The sequence below is a fragment of the Macrosteles quadrilineatus genome, unplaced genomic scaffold, assembly GCF_028750875.1.
Source record: "Macrosteles quadrilineatus isolate MER2022 unplaced genomic scaffold, UCM_ALF_1.0 Scaffold_1__1_contigs__length_201487025, whole genome shotgun sequence".
NCBI lineage: Eukaryota > Metazoa > Arthropoda > Insecta > Hemiptera > Cicadellidae > Macrosteles > Macrosteles quadrilineatus.
This window is the reverse complement of record NW_026542594.1, coordinates 190,986,318-191,001,913: the sequence shown is the minus strand read 5'-3', so window position 1 is coordinate 191,001,913 and position 15,596 is coordinate 190,986,318. Positions and strand designations below refer to the sequence as shown.

At 33.7% G+C, this 15,596-nt stretch overlaps 1 protein-coding gene across 3 annotated transcripts in view; it reads right to left on the bottom strand.

The window, feature by feature from the left end:
• The window catches only part of LOC128992600 (uncharacterized), a 359,698-nt gene that overhangs the window by 131,459 nt on the left and 212,643 nt on the right, over window positions 1–15,596 (bottom strand). The gene's annotated exons all lie outside the window — the stretch shown is intronic.

The window sequence follows — 15,596 nt, the reverse complement described above, 5'->3', positions numbered from 1 at the left end:
CCTGAGGTAGATTATTCCTGAAAATTCGTCACAACACTAAAACACTATAAATCAGTCAGGTAGGGATCACAAATACAAAAGTAGAAAAGTAGAAAACAGTCACGAAAAGTGAATAGTCTTTGCGAGAAGGGAACGCACACAAAACGCGGGAGCGCCGAACGTCGACTGGCGGGACGGCGGGAACGGCGACGCTAGCGCTGTACGTCGTCGCGGCGGCGACGCATTGAACTACACTACACCGCACTGCTCATGTAAACATTGACGCACGGTCACTGACACTATAGTCAGTTGTTACTTTCACCTTCCACTCTCGGCAATGTCATTGTCAGTGTATGAGTCTGCTATTCAAAGGCTTGATGTTTTGTGTTGAACAGTTTCTACGTTTATTAATTTATAATGTTTTAATGGCGTGTATAGATGTCAGCAGGATTTGTTTAGTACAATTAGCTAACGACTATAGTCTGTTGAATGGAACCTGTCTCATGACCCTTCGTCAGTCTTGGCATTGAACCATTGGCAAGTCCCAGTTAGACGGAGGGTCTGGAGACAGGTTCCATTATACAGACTATATACTACATTGATTGTGATCAACGTGGTTCTTCTGGTTGAAATATAACGAAATTAATTCAACAGAATACAATGATATGGTGAAAAATAGAACGAATATAGATGCTATTGGTCTGGAATAGAATGTATAATGGGAAGGAATCAAGTCGAATAAAATAAAATACTCTGGAATAGAAGAAACTGGAATTGAGTGGCATAGAAAAGAATTTATTACAATGAAATGAAATGTAATTAAATGGGATGGAACTAAATGAAAAGGGATAACAAAATAAAATATCTATTAAAAAGATTGTCACAGTTCTTCTTAATTTGGACGAAATTAAAACCTCTTTGTTCTTTTTGAATGGGATTGTATTGGGTCAGGTGATTTGATAACGTGTTAATACGAGTAAGGTCAAAAACTTCCATGGAATTTCCATATTAACAAAGTAATTTTACTAAACGTTTTTCAAGTGACAAGTACACGATATGTATTTTTACGCATATTATTATGAATACTGTAAGTATATAAGCAAAACTATTAAACGATTTTGTAGAAAAATACTGGCCATAATTACTATCAATTGTTGCTACGAACAATAGATTTGATTACATCTTGTTAACAAAAGATGAAAAATGTTATGTTCCAAATAAGTTGTGTAAATTAAATCAACCAGTTAACTAAAAGTTAAATCAAGTTATCTAACAAACTAAGTTATCTAAAGGTCGAAGTTACCTTAGCTAACTAATACTGTAGCTAAGACCGGTTGTTAATCGTGGCCAACTGGACTCAACAATTTCGTACTATTCACCAACTAACATTAAATCAACAATAGAATATTGATATTAAACATGTTATTAGCCCAATTTAAACACAATTATTGGCAATACTGAAGCCCCACTTTTTTATTTCCCACACAAAAAGCAAGTCATAACAAATTTGAAATCCCCTTTGCATAAAGTAATTCAACTTCAGCAAGTTTATCCATCTTTACTGATAGAGTGTAATTAAAGACATTACGTAAAACTTGAAGTAATTAAATCCATACGTGACTTAGAAACATTTAAACTTTCCCTTTTCGAGATGAAAGGGTAATCTAAATCGTAATAAAACTTAACCCTCTCTTGATACATATAAAATACCTTGAGGCCTTATACCAAAGGAAGGGTTAAAAGTTGTACAAGTGTTGCAAGTCAACAATGGAACTTACAGTGTTGCCACTCTTCCCCTCGCAATCAGAAGTACTGCCAACCTGCGAAATTAAAAAGGGGAACGGATTGATAGTATCTTGGCACGCCAGGTTGCGACGAGTAGAGTTGCAGAAGTATGGGGGTGGAGAGGGGGTGAAGAGGGGGGTTATTAAATACTTTCGTAATTTTCTCGTCTCTGGAATTTTTGTTTGCAAGTATCCCCTCTGTTTAAATATTCGTAAAAAAACGTGTAAAGGGTGTTTAATTTGTTTCCTATTAGGCGAAAAGTAGCTTTTGTCTTTTAGAAAACTTCCCCTGAATGGAATAAGCTATAACCGTAGGTCTCGTGGTAGGACCTAGACATGGGACTGGTTAACATTATTATTTTTGATGTCCACAAAGGCAAAAACTGGATTCGTTCAAATTCACTGGAACACATAATTATATGTGTCCGTTAGCAAGATAACGTGAGCAAATATCATCCGATTTTGATTAAATTTGGTTAAACGTACAAACCCACGTTTGTTTAGAATGAGTTCGTGAACCAGCATGATCGGAATTCAGGTAAGACATACTTTAATACCTTCCTGCAGCATCAAAATTTGCTTAGACAGGGTATAAATCGGGCAGTTTAAAGGAAATATTTTCATGAAAATCAAACCAGGAAACCAGATGGTTATTCATAGTCTACAGGTTTGCTGCAGATGGGGTATTTTTTTTGGGGGGGGGGTGCGTTTTCTAACCAAAAGAAGAAAGATCAATATTTCATCACCCTCTCACCTCTCAGTATAAACGAAAAAATCTTTAATTTGAAAATGTCAATGAGCGGCGCAGATATTAAATGGAACTATTCAAAACTAGCGGTCGATTCACGAAATCGTCTAACTTTTCTCGTTAAAAACTTCACCAAAGACTTTGTCAGAGATTGCATAGAAACTTTGTATACGTCGCAGACGCGTCGGGGAATTTTAAAGTTTCCTCTTTTTGTTGGAAGACACGAATTCGGAGAAAATTGATGTTAAAGGTTTTAATTCATAACTTAATATCCCTTAACCATGCAAATAGTGTGTTTATTAATTATTATTAAATAGTCTTGGAGTACGCGACAAGGTTGATAAATATTTTTACAATTGCAAAAAAGTTCCTCCTGGCACACATTGTAGAAATTATTTGTCACTGTACTGCAGTATATTTATTTTATTGCAATGAAATAACTTTCCATACAGGCATTGTGAGGCTAAAGTAGGTACAGTCCTCTTCCACTATTATTTTCTCACATGAAAGCTTCGAGAGTAAATATGTAATAATAATTTTTGAGGTTAGTTATTATCATTGCTGTTATAGGTTGATATTCAGTTTTCATTGTTGCATTGTGGTCAGCTGATAAGATGGTTCATCAATACTGGTAATTAGTCTACTATAATTATTTCAGACGTTATAAATCTAATAACTTAACGACAGCTTATCGGTTATAACAAGAAAATAAGATTGGTTTCGTTTTGGAAGATAACATATGGTAAGATAGCAAATGTAATCCACACACAACAGCATTTCCCATCGCGAATTTGTTGGAAGTAATACGTGTACATCTTCATGACAAAAAAATATTTGTCACACTATAAATAAAACTGCCTTTTCTGGAAAATTATCCATAACTTTAACTCTTGTCGAAAATGTTCAATTTAGAGCTTGGTAATGAAATATAATCTTATTGAACACAGACGAAAAACCAAATATTGTAATCGCAATAGCCCATTAAAAGCTAGTTTATGTTCTGGTTAGTTTAAAACTAATGATTCGGTCTAACGTCTTTAGTTAATCTATTTCAAATTATTACTAGAGAGTTAGAGCATCCCTGTATTGATCCTTGCTTCTGAACGTTTCATCTGATCAGCTGTGACACGATCCAATCATCCTTTGTCTAGATCAGCTGACTCGATTCTCTAGATTATTCTGTTACCATCAGCTGTTCACTTAGATTCAACCCTATTACGAGTAATATAGCACTGTTCCAATCAGACTCCTTTCGTTACTGTCTAGTTATAAGTAACTAAAAATATTAACATGATTTAGTATTGTTATTCTTCATATTTTTATAAGAGCAACTAAAAACCCCTACTTACAAACAAGTCATACTCACAACCAAGCCATGCTCAAAAACAAGTCCAACTTTCAATCAAGCTCCAAGTCATACTCACAACCGATTAATACTCACAATCAAGCCCTACTCACAACCAATCCCTAATCACAATCAAGCCCTCCTAACAATCAAGCCCTACTCACAATCAATCCCTAATCACAATCAAGCCCTCCTAACAATCAAGCCCTACTCACAATCAAGCCTTACTCACAATCAAGCCCTACTCACAATCAAGCCCTACTCACAATCAAGCCTTACTCACAATCAAGCCCTACTCTAAAAAAACCCTACTTATAACCAAGCCCTACTTACAACCAAACTCTACTCACAACCAAGCCTTACTCACAAACAAAGCTCTACTCACAAACAAGCCCTACTCACAATCAAGCCCTACTCACAACCAAGCCCTACTTACAACCAAACTCTACTCACAACCAAGCCCTACTCACAATCAAGCCCTACTCACAACCAAGCCCTACTCACAATCAAGCCCTACTCACAACCAAGCCCTACTCACAATCAACCCCTAATCACAATCAAGCCCTCCTAACAATCAAGCCCTACTCACAAACAATCCCTAATCACAATCAAGCCTTACTCACAATCAAGCCCTACTTACAATCAAGCCCTACTCACAATCAATCCCTAATCACAATCAAGCCCTACTCACAATCAATCCCTACTCACAATCAATCCCTACTCACAATCAATCCCTACTCACAATCACACCCTACTCACAACCAAGTCCAACACACAACCAAACCCTATTCACAATCAAGCCCTTCTCACAATCAAGCCCTACTCACAATCACACCCTACTCACAATCAAGCCCATTCTCACAATCAAGCCCATTCTCACAATCACACCCTACTCACAACCAAGCCCCAAGTCATACTCACAACCAAGTCCAACACACAACCAAGCCCTACTCACAACCAAGCCCATTCTCATGTCAAACCAAGCCCAGGAGACATGTCTACTCGATATTCCGTAGTTTTACTCAAAACTACTCACAACCAGAGTAAGGTCAGTGCGCGCTCGCTGTAGCGTCACAACCGTTATTCGCTCCCGCAAACGCGTTCCACCGTGGAACTGCAGTTACTGAAACTGTTAATTATTTAAATACAGCTCCCGGAGCGTAACGAAACATTCACACAGTTGCGAATAAAATATGGTGAGACACAACAAAGAAATCCGGAGAGTTATTGTTGATGCCGGGAAGATTGGTCAATGTATGTGGGAGAAGTTTTTACACAATTTGACATAGAAACAATAGCGACGTTGTGTAAATTAGTTCTTGAAGAGTTGGCCAACAAAGATAGTAAAATTATTGTGTTATACTTCTAAAAATCTCCAACAACTTAAACACATCAAACATTCCAAAACACATTCTATTCAATCTACCCTTTATCAAAGTATTTTGGTGCCAATTAAACTCGAGTCCAATCAGAAATGTCAGAGTTCAAAGTCAGAGAATCAACAATGCTGTCGAAACAGCCAATCAGGTGAGTCTGTCAGGAGGCCATCAATTAACAGTTGCCATGGTGACAGCCGTGCATTCAGAAGCGGAAATTGAAGAGGGGTCGTCGGTGTAAACAACGTTATTAAACTGACAAGAAGAGCTTTAATTTAAAATACCAAAACATTTATGAAGGAGGTTTTTATTGAAAAGACTGTAGCTTTGGGTAAGAACTGAAAAATTGCAAAAGAAAATGAGGGTTAATGGGTTTCAAATTTATGACGAAAATGGTGGAGGGTGAGAAATAACTAAAACATTATGATTTAGATGACAGGTTAAACTAAACTGTAAAATGTTAGGATTCGGGAGATAAGCTACGCATGAAATCTTGCAATTACTACATTCAATACTTCTCTGTGGTTACATAATCAATATTGTAATAAAGGATTCGAAGATTTACTTATAAAAAGTCCCTTTTTTCGTAATGTGGAAATAATAAATTATTTACGTCCCTACACATTAACAAACTCTCTAAAATAACAAAACCTAAGAGGTTTCGGTCTGAGTGTATGTATTCTTGTAGGGTTTAACAGGAAAAAATACTGAACTGACTTGGCTGAACGTTTACATTAAGGTATATGGTTAAACTGCCTAACATATAGGCCAATTCATCCGCATAGAATTTCCTCGGGTTTGTGGACGTCTAAAGATCAGAGGTGCTGATTTCGGTCGTAAACATTTATAGGATTCCAAGACATTAAAACAAATTCAAAATGTTTCCCGTGAAGTACTCTAATTTGCTTTACCAACTAATTATACATAGATTACTTTAATCTGCCACACAGTTCACGAGTAAATGAAAAACAATTCTTAAACTTAAAATAAAAATTGGAACTGTAACTTTTTCTAAAGTAATTTAACACCATTATTCTCTTCTGTGTAATCTCCTTACCCCATTTCATTTTCAAATCGAACCACAAAAGAAACAATGACTGCAACAACAAATCAAGTTCCTGGTATCCTACAAGGTAGCGTTCTAGGGGAGCGTTTCATAAACTCCAAATTTCACAAACTCCAACGCTTAAAATATTAAATAAACAGAGTGGTTCATAACCTCCAATTTTCATAAGCTCCAAATCTATAACATTCAAATAATCACTGTTTCACAATGTCCAAATTTCACAAACTCCAACGTTAAGATACCAAATAAACAGTGCGGTTCATAATGTCCAAATTTCATAACCTCCAACGGTACAGTCTGAGCCAGAAGTCTCTACAGTGGTTGCCACAGTCAAATAGCAGGCACCGTTCGCCAGCGCTCAACTACTGATTATACGTGCATTTTATGATTGAAGAACACTCAGCTGTGTGACTCAAATATGTGTTAGCACACAATGTGCAAATCAAATTTACATTTTTAAATTTTTAATACCTTTAATTCAAGCTTTTAGCTGAGTTTCTTAACTGTTCCGTCTCTCAATTAAAAAGCCAATTATTATATTACAAATATCGTAAGAGATTTTTTTACCGATGAAAAATTTTAAAACATATAAATATGTTTTATAAGTATATTTTCTAATAGCTGTTAAAATTTAATAATGATTAATTCAGTTGTTTTTTTGTTACGTGTAAAAATAGCCCTTTGTTAGAAAAGTGCCGAAAACCTTGTACTTTATTCATTCTACCCACTAAAAGGATGAGTTTAAACTACATAAAAAGGTAGAAACTAACATACATAAACGCAGAAATACATTTTTATAAGTAGGATTTAACTTATACATCATATTGTAGGTATACTGGTCACGTTTCAATAAAAGCTCATACTCGAGCATTTACACTTTTTTACTCACAGCAGTCTCGTTTCTCTTTGCAACTTATTGTGGCTAGTTCAATAATGTTAAAGTTTTGACAAGGTGATAATTTATATTTTGATTGCCTTTTCAGTGGAGAGCTAAGCATTGTATACCTTTTATTTACCAATAAAAATGCGTAATCACAAACAGTGGAGTCTTTGACTGTCGTATAAAATATTAAGGTATGAAGTTGTTGTTGTTGTAACGATTATTGCATATCTATAATATTAAAACGAAACAGGGTTTTTTTATTTCACGATTCTGAATCAACCACTCGACAGATTTTCATGATTTTTGTGTTTAAAGAAAGATAATTTTGAGAACTAGGGAATGTCGAAGCCATAATTTTAGTTTAGGGTCCCAGTTATTTAGAAATTAGGTTTTAATTTTTGAAAAGTCTAGCAGCCGACGCTAAGATTCTAAACTAGCTTTTGGTGTAAATAATTTGCTTAACATAACAGCTGTAAATATTCAGCGTTTGTAACACAAATTCAAATTAAAAGACATACTAAGGGTTGACTTATTTATACTATGTGTAATGCTAATCATTGATACGTTCAATCCTTCGATAAGAGGATGACAGATTATTTAAATATACATAGGTAAAATACTAGGATGTTCAAAGGACTTTTTAAATAAATCTTTGTAATCTTAGGTTTGTTTTAGTGCAATCTAATTTTCTTTTAACTAACAGCTGGTTAAATATAAAAATGCTCTGTAGAACTATGAGGTTATTTTATTTACTCTGATTTGTCATTGATTATAGGAAATAAGTAAGATTAGTAGACCATCGAGAAAAGTAACACCATCGATGTATACAATTCGAGGCTTTGTACACGAGTCTTAAAAAAACGATATGCAAATTATTATACTGCTCAACTTTTTTAGAAAAGGGTAGGAAAATTCATTTTTTACACGTTTTAATTTATTTTGGTTTGTTTACAATCAATGTTATGAATGATTAAACTTTGTTTGGATTAGGCCAAATTAGGCCCGGAAATATTGATGTCATAAAGAAGGAGATCAAGAATCCTCAGGAATACAATTTTAAATTACCACCACAACCCAGACGGGTTTTATCCAAAGATATACAGATATGAATTACATAGATTGAGCACAACGTCATCATTGACCTAGGATACTACAATTAGACTAACCATCCTTTTATGATATCTAAAAAGTTGTTTGGCGTGTGTTTAGTTGTGGTTACGTTTGGAGGCACTGAATTTTATAGTTTAAATAAATGAATATGGGGAATTACGGTGTACATTGATTCATTGAGGGTGGTTTAATTATTAAGGAAATGGTTTAATCATTAGAACTGATAACGGAATGGATAATAAACATAGACAATTAATTACGTCACTGGCTTTACTAGCGTGTTTTGCGTTTTAAATTCCTTCGACATGTGACCAGTTCTTTTGTTCAAATGAATATTATTTTATTTTTGACTCAGCTGTTTACCAAAACAAACTATATGTTGTTGTTTTTACTTTTCTTTGTTTACACTTAAATATTTAGCAATTGATGCAGTGAAATTGATATAAAGGATATGTGTGGACGATTCGTTTAATGATGTCAGGACACCAACGTTATAATTATGTGTACTGTGAATTTTATTGGATGTTTTCGTTTTATTTTAGGGAGTTTCTATTCAGACCTACTGGAAATTGTGTATAGTATGATTAATTGTATTATGTTGATATTGATTATGGAAGAGGCAGGTATGCGATGGAATTGGAAGGTTATATCGTTGACTAGGCCTATACACTTTCTCAATTGATAATTATTACTCTTTCTACTGTAGGCTGCTATAAAATTTGTCTTTATACGTGTAAGCTAGCTGTTCTGATTTTTACACAGTTTTAACTGACTACTCCCGTACGTAGGACGGGCTAACACCTCGTTCTATTTAAAAATAGTGTTCAATGTAAATAATTCAACAAGTTATTAGATAGGTACCTTTTAAAGTTTTTAGATTCTATTTAGCAAATTTCCCTATAAGAAAGTACAGTAGCTATTACCGTAGGTGGCATGGTAAGACCTAGGCCCGGGACCGATTTACTTTTTGATTTTGATGTCCCCAGAGGCCAAAAACACAATTCGTTAAAATTGTTATATTTGTATATATATGTGTACAGCTGTCCGTGTGAAAGCATGCATTTTCTAAATTTAAACCGACGACAGTCAACGATTGCCCTGGTGTCTTAAAATGGTTATTGCGAAAGCAAGACAAAAAGGAAATTTTAGTTTCTTAAATTCAGAGGGTAATTCGGATGAAATCATCATTATTCTTTGGATTATGACTATTTCTCCTTTAAACTTACCACTGATAACTTTTGCTTCAATCATTTTTAGCGAATTTCCTTATAGGGAAATAAGCTATTACCGTAGGTGGCATGGTTAGACCTAGACCCGGGATGGATTTATTCTTTCATTTTGATGTCCCCAGAGGCCAAAAACACCATTCGTTAAATTTTTTATATATGTATATATTCAATTCAATTCAATTTAAACAATTTTAATTAATGCATTTTTTTTATTAAATACATAATCCCTTGTGACATGCAAAGCACGCGCGGGATGAAAAACATATTTTTCTTAATACATTTGATTTTCTTGTTTCTGGCAGAAAAAAGCTCATTTTTCCTTCTTTGTCACTTAAACATAACAGTGAGTAGACATTTCCTATTGCAACAGTTTTAATCATATAAATAACACTTAGACAAATTAGAATAATTTAATAAGAACACGGTTTTTAGAAAGACAATAAATTCTACATGCAAATATAAATAGTTATTTATCTAAAACAAAGCTAAAAATAAGTTACAGATTAGTTATGCTATATTATGATTGATAGAAAACAACAAAGCTTTTGACTTTATCACAGACCTTTTATCATTATAAACTTCATTACCGAACATTTTTACAAACGCATTAAAAAATTTTGGACCAAGACAACAAAACTGATGCCTACTAGTTTCCTTTTTAAAAAAGCTTTCTGCTAACAAGTAATATTGTGCTGATCGAGATATTCTATTGACAGGTTTCATTTTAAACATGTACGGATATTAAAAAACAAACATAATCAAACAGTATACGTGCAATTGATTGAAGGTTAAAAGCTCTTCATGTTCAAAAAGATAACTTACTCTATCATATTTTTTAAATCCAAAAACAGCCCTCAGTGCATGTCTTTGGTTCGTGATGACAGGTTGTAATATGGTAGGATAAGGACCCCCATAATGTACTATTCCATATCTCATCACACTTTCAAACCAGGAGATGTATAGCTTTTTTAAATGCTCACTCATAATGTTGTTTCTTAAGTGATATAAAGCATAATTTATTTTCCTTAATTTAATTGAAAGTTGTTTTACATGCTGCTCCCACTTTAAATGATGACCAACAAACAATCCTAGATATTTAACATATTCTACTACTTCAATACAACTGCAAGAACAATTATACAAACAAGGGTGTTTACGGTACAATAAATTAAATTCATTTTGTAAATTTTCTCGTGATTGATTATAATGTTTTGAGTGAAGTGCTTGATTTGCAATTTGACAACCCTCAAGGAGTGGTTTTGGGCCCCATTATTTTTTGATATATATAAACGACTTGCTGGAGCTTGATTTATGTTCAAAAATATTTGCCTATGCTGATGACACAGCTCTTGTGTGCTCAGCTTTCAATAAAAGGTCGCTGAAACTAAAAATAAGAAAAGATTTAGACAAGATATCAAATTGGCTAATTGAAAACAGATTGTTAATAAACTCCTTAAAATAGAATTGTTTATTTTTCGATGTTTATATATAACTAACGATGTACGGAGGGATAATGCTACTTGATATTTAGATTCAGTGATATCACTACCGACCGTCCCCCCTCCGCGCCACTTCCGGCGTTCGAGGCCGGGTAGCACTGGTAGCAGTTCCTCTACTCGAGCCGTGCGTCGATTTTAGGATAAGTAAAAACAGTCGATGATGCGTAGAACCATTGCAATAATTAAATGCTGCTAAGTTTCATCGTAGGTGAACGCATTGCTTAGAATCTGTTTTAAATTACACAAGAAATGACAATATGTATACATGTACTATAGGTCAGCCGCTTAGAAAACGACCTCCTCCAGCATTGGTTTAGCATTAGCGCGCAGGTCGTTTTCTAAGCGGCCGAACTATAGTGGATGATCTGCTAATATTTTTAATGGTTACGTAACACTAAACATTACGTCAAGTTATTTATAGGCCTACTGTGAATTTATATTTATTCTGTGATTTACCTTTCGGGTTTTGGACGACTTTTAACTCGATGTATAAAAAGTATATGTAACATAGTTATTAATAAAGATTTCAAATAATGAAAAAGACTTTGCAAAACTACAGATCAGGGCCATTCTTTTGACACTTTAATCATCGAAATCATCGAAAAAATGAGGGAGGAGGTCTGTTTACAAAAATCGGCTTAGCGTATTATATATATAGATTTCCGTAGTGGTTAATTATTCATTAGATTTACTTTCTGGAGAGAATTTGTAGAATAGTGTTTTATTAACTGTAAGGGTTTCTGTAATATTATTTATAATATGTTACCTTAAATTATCACTTACATTTCATTACACAGTTTAACTTTAACTAGTCTGAATCTCAATTTGTCAGTGAATATAAATTAAAATGTATGCAGCACTTAGCTCAAATTGATTAGGGGCTTAGGTTGGATAAGAAAAAGTACAGTCCAGCAAAAACTTCGCACCACGGCCTTGCTGGCGTTGCAGTCAGAGGGAAGCTATCGTCAAGAGGAAACACCATACTTTGCAAAAAAAATATATAGCCCTATTTTTTGTTTTGGTCAGAGAGGTTCTGCCTGTGGCTAAGTTGTAGCCAATAGTTTAATGCATAAAATAGCCTGTATTTTTTAATTTTTTACAAACAATGTTTCTGTAGATTGCTTAAACAGGTAGGGCAATTTAGCATTTTGCAACGTGTAGAAAGAAACTACAATCGTACGCGAGCCGTATGGACTAATGTTTAATTACCTAAGGACAAAATAAAAATTAATTTATCTTTTACTGACTTAAAAAAAAACTGCAAAATCGGCATGTAAACTGTGAACTCAATTAGGCCTTTTACCATCACTAACTTTAACAACAAAACCAAGATACCAGAAAACGCCAAATAAAATGTTAACACAAATCACTAATTTCACTAATTAATTATGGATTCAATATTAAATGGAAAACTCCTGCTTTGTTTTTATTTCAAAAACATTATAATGAGATGATATATTCTAAACGTTTCTGTAAACATTTGACGCTTACTTTAGTGTTTAATCAATATTTTGTTTAAAGTGGAATGACCTCAACGTTTACTCTGGAACTAACCTGAGAATTAAACTAAAAAAGGTCGTAGAGACAATATATTTTTTCACTAAAGCAATTACTATGACAAGTTCCAGTGAGCGGGATTTATTAATTTTGTTTGGAGAAGGTTTTAACTAGGTACATTCTGTTTCTCAAAGGAAAAGGGGTTAAAATCATATAGACTAGCATGCATAGTATGAATAAAGTACAGGGAAAACCTATAACAGTAATATTTTGAGGTAGTTTCCTTTTCTTTATATGCTTGTCAATGCTGGAGAAACGTAATTTCGTGATTGGTTTCGACAAATGGGTAATCAAACCCTAACCATGCACTGCAGTGGCAAAAATGTTAGACGTGAGCCGTTGATTAGCTTTTTCAAATATAGATGAATATAAACTAGTTAAATGTTTTAAAATAAAATCATAATATATCCATTGAATATAACATGTAATACTATCTAACAACTAAATGGCTAAAGAGGATGAAGAAGCAAATAAATAGGTATTGTAATGTGGTCTCAACCATGGTCTCAACTATGAACCCGCTGAACGTTTTAAATAGGCCTATTTCGATAGAATGTAAAGTCAATCGCACTTTTAGCAGGAATTCCACCACATAACCTTAGAATAAGAGTAGTTTCTATTTTTGTTTATATTATTTTGACCAGAACCAAATCTAGGGTAAAGTTTAGTCAAAGGGATGCATTTACACTAATTTAGTTTACCTTAACGAAAGGAGAATAAAAGTAGAAATAATAACTGGGCCAGGTTGCTAATTCAGTGGGTTTTACCAAGAATTTAAATTATCTCCACATCTTTATATGCCTTTTCATATTTCACGAAGACAATTTCCGAAATTACAATCGGGGAAGCATTTATATCAAAGAATTTTGTTAACTATAGACTACCGGTAAGCATTAAAATGCACAAACATACGCCTGTAAATTAAGTTACCATTCTTCGTAATGTAATGACATATTTGATGTAATACAGTATAATGATAATTAAATGCTAGAAACTCAGTTTCTATATCCCGTAAACTGATGCTGAGCCGGCCAAACTCCTAGCGCCAATGCCGCGCCAAGCGATTTTATGCCTATTTTTAATCGCTTAAAAATGATACAAGCAGGCTCTGTATCAAAAAAAGCTTCAAATAAAAAATAAAATTCATACTTTGATCTAAAACTTTGCCGCAGGAATTTTTTTCCTGACCAAAAAATAAAAAAGTTCCTCGCTTACTACATTTTTCATGTTTTTTATGGTGTTAAAAAACAATTATCTGTTTTAATTTGCCTAAATAAATTATAAAAATTATGTTAAGGTAAAAACTAGCTACATAGTAATGAGCACTGGTTTTTCCAGAAAAATAATATATCAATTTGAAATTTGTATGTTAACAAATAAGTGTAGCAGAGCAGGTTGAGTGAATGCATGTTTGTGTAAAACAGAGAGGTTCATTCGGCCCGTCCGCCTCGTTATCCCGCCAATTCGATTGACTTATGGCAGAGACTGTACCGTTGGAGCTTATGAAACTTGGAGGTTATGAACCGCTCTGTTTATTTGATATTTAAAAGTTGGAGTTTGTGAAATTTGGACATTGTGAAACTGGGCTTATTTGAAAGTTATAGTTTTGGAGTTTATGAAGTTTGGAGGTTATGAAACACACTGTTTATTTAATAATTAAGACGTTGGAGTTTGTGAAATTTGGACATTATGAACCTCACCCGCGTTCTAGGAGCGCTCATCTTTCTGTATCAGTTACCCCGTCCCCGTGTCACCCTTCCTTCATTAAACTTACATAATTATAATTAATGACGCACGAGGGAGCCACTGTCTTTGTTTGCTTCATTTTAATATAAAGTAAACCCGGTGAACCTGTCACCTCTATTAGTCTGGTGAAGGATGAAACCTTCGAGGTAAAGTGAATTGTAAGATTAATGGATGAATTCATTAAGTTACACTTTGGCCTTTTTGGATAAATGCAGAGTAAAATTATGAATTTTAAACTTGTGGTGGAATTCTTATTTTTTGAGGGAAATTGTTAAAAAATTGGAGGACAGAAACGGTTTATCGTATAGGGTTGATGAGATAAAGATTTTAAAATATGTAGCAATCACTAGTCAAACACATTTAATACCAAAATAGCTAACAGAAATACGGTTACAGCGAATAAAAACTCCTCGAAGTTTGGTTTTAATTAATTGCGTAGCCAAGGTGTGTAGGCTATGAATCCCAAAAACCAATAATATTCACGAAGAAGCAAGAATTAAAGAATGCTAAATATTATACATTAAATAGTTATGATTATTAAATGAGTAGACGAACATCATTAAAAACATGCATGAAGTGTTTGTAAAACATAAGATACTCCAAAACCAAAACACTAAATAATGTAAATGTTAAAGGAAAGATTACTTTTAGGGGATTATTTCATACATAACTTTATAGTAATAGTTCTTACCCAAATTCCATTAGTAATGCTAGTAATGCAGTAACACATACCTGTAACCAAACAAAGTATGTTAATAACTCACAATTACAATCACATACAACATATAAACACTTTAATCTTCTACCATTAAAATAGCACGTCACTACACAAATGTTTATGATAAAATACATCCAGATTTAGAAATTCGTTGAAACATTATTGGGGATTATTTCAGTTTAATTAAACCTCTCCGATTATAACATCAATAATTTACGCATGAAAAAAATAACTGAATCCTATTAAACATGGCCCCGTAAACGCTGAATAAAATTGCTTAAACTCATCATAAGACTACCTACTCGTAAATTACAAATACAACGTTTCTGCTCTCACTAATACTGATCAACACTACAATGACTACAAATTCTGATTCCATCTCGAAAAAAAAAACAACCAAGATATTTCAAAGAAACAGTCAACGTAATGTAGAAAAATTATGTGGACAGAAAAAGCCCAGAGTGAAAAATCTATAAAGTATTGGAAAAAACTAAAAACTAAAAACTTTGTATAGTGTCTTCTGTAATCCAAATTGGGTCAAAAACGACAATATTTG